Source organism: Ptychodera flava, chromosome 11 (genome assembly GCF_041260155.1).
Source record: "Ptychodera flava strain L36383 chromosome 11, AS_Pfla_20210202, whole genome shotgun sequence".
Lineage (NCBI taxonomy): Eukaryota > Metazoa > Hemichordata > Enteropneusta > Ptychoderidae > Ptychodera > Ptychodera flava.
In genome coordinates, this window is record NC_091938.1 from 43,957,524 (window position 1) to 43,964,682 (window position 7,159).

The 7,159-nt window shown below is 37.6% G+C and overlaps 1 protein-coding gene across 2 annotated transcripts in view; it reads right to left on the bottom strand.

Annotated features, from left to right (window-relative positions):
• LOC139144580 (ERO1-like protein beta) overlaps window positions 1-6,035 on the bottom strand; it is a 306,244-nt gene extending 300,209 nt beyond the window's left edge. The window contains exon 1 of one of the 2 annotated variants that reach the window (XM_070715304.1): window positions 5,504-6,035. The gene's annotated coding sequence lies outside the window, so the exon portion shown is untranslated. The remainder of the gene's footprint in view (window positions 1-5,503) is intronic. The other variant, XM_070715305.1, reaches the window with a different exon arrangement.
• Between the last annotated feature and the right edge of the window lie 1,124 nt (window positions 6,036-7,159).

Consider the following 7,159-nt stretch of genomic DNA (forward strand, 5'->3'; position numbering starts at 1 on the left):
ACAAATCTGACTGAAGTCACCCTAAGTAAACTGTATATTAAATTTCAAAGCAATCGGACAAGTGGTTTCAGAGAAGAAGATTTTTTTACCAAAAACACCAAAAATTGCCCCAAAAATACAAATATGCAAATTTCACCACAATATGAACAAACTTAAGTGAGGTCACCCAAAGTGAACTGCATATAAAATTTCAAAGCAATTGGACTTGCAGTTTCAGAGGAGAAGGCAATTGTTGACGGACGACGACGGACGACGACGACGGACGACGGCAGACGACGACGGAAAATCAACCTATTTGATAAGCTCCGCGTCGCTGACAGCGGAGCTAAAAATGATACTTTTGTCTTTGTATAATTTGATGAATGAAAGGTTTAGAATACAATGTTATTATTGGTAAATTGTGTTTGTGGCACAAACGAGATGGAAACAGTTACAAATTTGTTGGCAAGAGTGTGCAGTTTTTCTTTAATTTAAAACAAGTCATCGTTGATGACACAGTCCCCACTTGTTAATGGGTACTTTGATTACATGTCCTCAGAGAGGATAGAGTCCTCTTCATTAATTAGGGCTGTGATAAAAATACTTTGATACAGATGACGCTCAATGGCCAAGAATGAGTTCCATGGTGATGAAAACATAAAACCAATGTAGGCCACCATCCTAAAGTTCAGAAAATGAGTCAACTAGGAATTAATCAACAGGATGTGCAAAACATTTGTGCACACAATTCTAACACTTGACAGATTATCACTGGTACCATATTTCATTAAGTTTGATGCAGTATTTACAACACTATGAGATCAACATCTGTATCAAGTTTCATCACATTTGACGTTGTATTAATTTATGGCTATATCACCCTAATTAGGAAAGTTCATTACTTATGCAATTACAAATTAATTAAAATGACACTGATAAATGTCTTTTTCAATGTTAAAGCAATGTGAGCTTAACATCAGTTATCATCTGTATAAAGTTTCATGAATTGATGCAGTACATATTTCTTGACATATCAGCCTACTTACAAAACTTCAATAATTGATATGTTACTGCTACATGACGTGAAACAAATTGACGAGCATATGTATGAAATACTCGTAGGTCAATGTCCTTGTACCAACTTTGAATGATACTGGTGGAAATATGTCTGATTATGGCTCTGTACATTTGAAAATTGTAACAAAATCACCGCCATGCAGCAATATTTGATCTTACTGTTTCAAAACTCAATACGTATATGTATGACGTAAGTCAATGTACATGTACCAACTTTGAATAAGATCAGTTGAGACTTGCCAGAGTTATGGCTCTCGACATGAAACAACCATAACAAAATTGCTACCATGTGGCCATATTGGACCATCTCGTGAAACAAATCGACATACATAAATAAGTCAATGTCCTTGTACCAACTTTGAATAGATTCGCTTGATACATGTCTGAGTTATGGTTCCAGACATGAAAAAATCGGAAAAAAATGGCCACAAAACAAATCAATGTGCATATGTATGACATAGGTCACTGTCCTTGTACAATGATTAAAATTGGTGAATAAAATAAGTTGAGACATGCCCAAGTTTTGGCTAAGGACACGAAAAAATTGTAACAAAATGGCTGCCATGCAGCCATATTGGATCATATCATGAAACAAATTGACATACATATGTATGACATAGGTTAATGTCCTTGTACCAACTTTGAATAAATCGGTTGAGATATGCCTGAGAGTATTATGGCTCTGTACATGAAAAAGTCGTAACAAAATGGCCGCAAGGCAGCCATATTGGATCGTATCACATAACAAATTGACATGCATATGTATGACATTAGTCAATCTCCTTGTACCAACTTTGAATAAAATCGGTCGAAACATATCTGAGTTATGGCTCTGTACATGAAAACATCGTAATAAAATGGCTGCCTAGCGGCCATATTGGATCGTATCACATAACAAATTGACGTATATATGTATAACAAATTGACGTGCATATCTATGACATTGGTCAATGTCCTTGTACCAACTTTGAATAAAATCGGCTGAAACATGTCTGAGTTATGGCTCTGTACATGAAAAAATCCTAATAAAATGGCCGCCTGGCGGCCATAATGGATCGTATCACAAAACAAATTGACGTGCATATCTATGACATTGGTCAATGTCCTTGTACCAAGTTTGAATAAAATCGGTTGAAACATGTCTGAGTTATGGCTCTGTACATGAAAAAATCGTAATAAAATGGCCGCCTGGCGGCCATATTGGATCGTATCACATAACAAATTGACGTGCATATCTATGACATTAGTCAATGTCCTTGTACCAACTTTGAATAAAATCGGTTGAAACATGTCTGAGATATGGCTCTTTACATGAAAAAATCGTAATAAAATGGCCGCCTGGCGGCCATATTGGATCGTATCACAAAACAAATTGACATGCATATCTATGACATTGGTCAATGTCCTTGTACCAACTTTGAATAAAATCGGCTGAAACATGTCTGAGTTATGGCTCTGTACATGAAAAAATCGTAATAAAATGGCCGCCTGGCGGCCATATTGGATCGTATCACAAAACAAATTGACGTGCATATCTATGACATTGGTCAATGTCCTTGTACCAAGTTTGAATAAAATCGGTTGAAACATGTCTGAGTTATGGCTCTGTACATGAAAAAATCGTAATAAAATGGCCGCCTGGCGGCCATATTGGATCGTATCACATAACAAATTGACGTGCATATCTATGACATTAGTCAATGTCCTTGTACCAACTTTGAATAAAATCGGTTGAAACATGTCTGAGATATGGCTCTATACATGAAAAAATCGTAATAAAATGGCCGCCTGGCGGCCATATTGGATCGTATCACAAAAAAAATTGACTTGCATATCTATGACATTGGTCAATGTCCTTGTACCAAGTTTGAATAAAATCGGTTGAGATATGTCTGAGTTATGGCTCTATACATGAAAAAATCGTAATAAAATGGCCGCCTGGCGGCCATATTGGATCGTATCACAAAACAAATTGACGTGCATATCTATGACATTGGTCAATGTCCTTGTACCAAGTTTGAATAAAATCGGTTGAAACATGTCTGAGTTATGGCTCTGTACATGAAAAAATCGTAATAAAATGGCCGCCTGGCGGCCATATTGGATCGTATCACAAAACAAATAGACGTGCATCTGTATGACATATGTAGTAATCCTTGTACCAAGTTTGAATGAAATCGCTTCTTGCATCTCTGAGATATCTGCGTGAACGGACGGACGCACGCACACACGCACGCACGCACGCACGGACATGACCAAACCTATAAGTCCCCCCGGACGGTGTCCGTGGGGACTAATAAACACACGAAAACTTGTGATCACAAAATAAAAGTGTGAAAGTGAAGTTCACTAATTGAATGGAGGTCAAACCCCCTTCCCCCTAAACGAATGAATTTCGTTTTTTGAACTTCTGCGACAATCTGAGACGGTCCCTAAACAAAAATTGATCATTTTAGCCACACTAACAGACTGTGGCTACAATGAAAAAATTCCTAGCGCCAACACTGGTAACTTATAACCTGACCTTGTTGGATTCAGCAGCAAAGTTTACTGACTATACAGACACTTATTATGAATGTACTTATGTTATCATGCATCTTGAAACTGAAAGACTGGCTGTTTACAAGATCTGTATACAATAACTTCTTTTAGATTCACTCATTGTGACTTCAATACAACACTTTTGTACAATATGGTAGTACGTCATCTACCAAATAGATTGTGCAAAACCGGGATGCAATGCCTATTACATAGGGGAGTCCAGCAGACCTCTTAGGGAACGCTTTGAAGAACACAAGAAAAAAGATCAATCAGCTATCCAACAGCATATTCAGAAAGTAAACACAAACCTCCAGAATTGTCTTCCTTGAACATCAAAGTCATCGATAAAGAACAACACGTGGACAAAAGAAGATTATTAGAGGCCATGTACAATAATGTAAACAATCCAACACTCAATGCCAATGTTGGAAAATATGAGATCCCACCCATCTATGATGACATCCTGCCACATTTTCCATGACAATGAAACGTTTTCACACCTCAAGTTTGTTCACACCTCCAGCTGTTTAAATGCCTGCATTTGGATCTTTCTGTCAGATCAAGTGTGGACATTAATGAAGGACAAGTGATTTGTTCGAAACATGTCTGTTTTGCTAATTCACTAGTGGGAAGAAGAGAACTTTTCTGTACTTCAATGTTAATGCTTCCATGCTGAACATACACAGTATCATGAGTCAAAATGTTATCATGCCAATCGTGCAAATTTATCTTGTAACATGCCAACTTACCATCTTAAGACCTAACGTGTCTAAAATGTCTAACGTGCAGACTTCTACTGTGTTTAGTGATGCACGTTTGCCTTACACGTTTGGGTTCTATAAGGGCGACATTTTTTATTTTTGTGTTTCTCACCTCCCGACCGACCCTAAATTTCAGCTCCGACATGAAAATAAAAATAAAAAACTTTTTTATATTTGCACCGCCTCTGAGGCGATCATCCCAGCAACAGCACCATCGTCATCAAATTGTGAGATTGCAGCGACTCAGACTGAAAGGACAGAGAGTGCAGAACACTGAACTGGAAGACAAGCAATTGCAGTGACAGTAAATGGACAGAACATTAAACTGAAACAAATACACAGTTTTTTTGTACTTAAAAATTGTAGAGACTGAATGGACAGAACATTGAACTGAAACAAAGTTTTTTTGGTACTTGTTTTTTTTTTTTTAATTTCGACCGCCCGCCCTGCCCGAGTATTCCTCTGGAGATGAGAAGCAAAAAAAAATAAAGCGTCTCCCTATTTTACGATAGCATACAGTTGCCCATAGCACGTTAGCTTCAACCATGACTACCTCCATGCTTCAACCATGTGAAACATGCATTTTCACCAACTACTGGACGCGCCATAGCTCCTATCATAGAGGGACTGTGCTGCTATGAAGAAATTAAATTTAATAACATGAACCTTTGGGATAAAAAATACCCTTTCTAACCACTTTAAAATACGAAAATTTAGCACAACGCTACTGTGGCGGCCTATGGAAAATTAATTAGTGGTCTTGTGCCACATAATCGCGTCTGCGACCTTCCAGACCTCAGCTTAGCAACTTCCGGTATGGCGGCTCCCTAAAACACGCTCAATGTTTTTGGGAACGCGATCGATGTGTTTGAACTAATACAAAACCCCATAAACGACAAGGTTAATGTAGTATAGTGTTTAGTCTTCAGTAGTGATAAATCGGTACGACCAAATGCAGAAAATATGTGGGATTTCACATCAAAATGCCGCGTCATCTGCGACGCGCTTATTTTGAACGCTACAGGGCCTTCAACATGGAGGTAGATTGCTACCTCCATGGTATGAGCAAGGTCGCAAAACCCAAAAGTCACCGACCGCCTCACGTCGGGAGCTACAATTTTACAGCTATGTAAAAGCAAACTCACCTTGCAAAAACAACGGTCGCCGGCACCTGTGTTATTCCGGTGTGACGAGCTCACAACGAACAAAACCAGAAACAAGATTACGATTTGGTTTTTCATCTTTCTGTTCAACTGTTGTTAAACTTATTCAACGAGTCACAACAGTCATTTGGGACCATACATAAACAGTGCGACCGTCAACGATTTGTTCAGGTAACAACGGGAACACTGGGTTAATTTGAGGTGGTTTCTCTGGCGTCGTATTCACGAACTAATGTATATCCGCGTGTTCACACTGATTACGAGCCTTACAAAGTTTACACGGAAAGATGGACTGTCATGGTGACACTGACATTGAATTCGTCAATCTCCTTCGCTGAATATGTTATTCAGAATATCACTACTGTCCAGCCGTGTAGAAGATTCGGAGAATAAGCTATGGGAATATTTTCTTCATCCTCTCAAGGTCCTTTGCTAAGCACACCGGTCAGTCTGACAGTCACACAACACACTCGGGTTCGGAGATCAGGTGAAAATGGATGACGATGCTGAAGTTGGACTCAGTTTCGGATTCGCTTTCGGATTCGACTAACTGAGAATACTCATATATTTCCAGCTTATGTCATTATGTTTTTCGATACGCTGATACCAAAGAAGATATTTTAACTAGATCACCTGAATGCACATGAAGCATGCATTTCATGACATAAATTTATTGCACATAATCATAAGTTCGACCAGCTTGCATATTGAAATTTAAAGAACATACAGTAAGTTTTTTGACCGCGGGTAAACATCTTGGTAAAACAGCTTTTTAACAATTGAAATAGCTAAATCTCTATAAACTTTCTATGAAACTGCTATGTACTTGATCAAGATTGTCAGAGATGTCAATAGCAATGTTGCTGTCTTCCATAGAAATTCATAATGAAGTAAAAGTTTCACACTACGAAAAATCAACCTGACGCTGAAACAAACCCATTAAAATTAAATAAAAATACCGTCAATGACGCTGTACCTTCTCTAATGTGTGGCCAGGTCAGGTAATTGGTTGTTGGCATGGAGTTGTTGGTAAATAGTTGATGATGTAGGGGCATGAGGTGGGATATGGACCCAAAGAACCCAAAAGATGATTAAATACATCAATCAAAGAAATTCTAAGCTACTGTATAAACTGCCTAAAGATAGTTCAATGTGGAAAAAAGTTAAACAATTCAGAAATAAGAATTAACAGTCCAAAATAGTAATGACGCACTTCCTTACTGACCTGAGTGCATGTGAAATACACAACCTGGCATCTGTAAATTAAATGTATACCAAGTGATCATTTCCAGTCACTTTTAACTGTTTTTAATGGATTTTCCAAAGAGTCCTGTGGAAATGATGAAAAACGCCTATCTGGTCTTGTGTTTGTATAACCTCATGGCTGATAATTGTCATAGTATTGAAAAAAAATTGAAAGTGAAGAAATTACTGTTTTTAATAGGCATATTTTCCTTGAAATACATGACCTGTAAAGAATATATGCTAAAAGTGTTTAAGAGTAAATTTCTTTTCAAAAAATAATTTAATTTGTGACCAAAGGATTTTATTCTTTGAGTTTACAAATTCAAACATTGCAATTTGTTCAATCATCTTGTGCAGTGCAAAATTTATAAAATGACTGAAAAACAAAAAAAA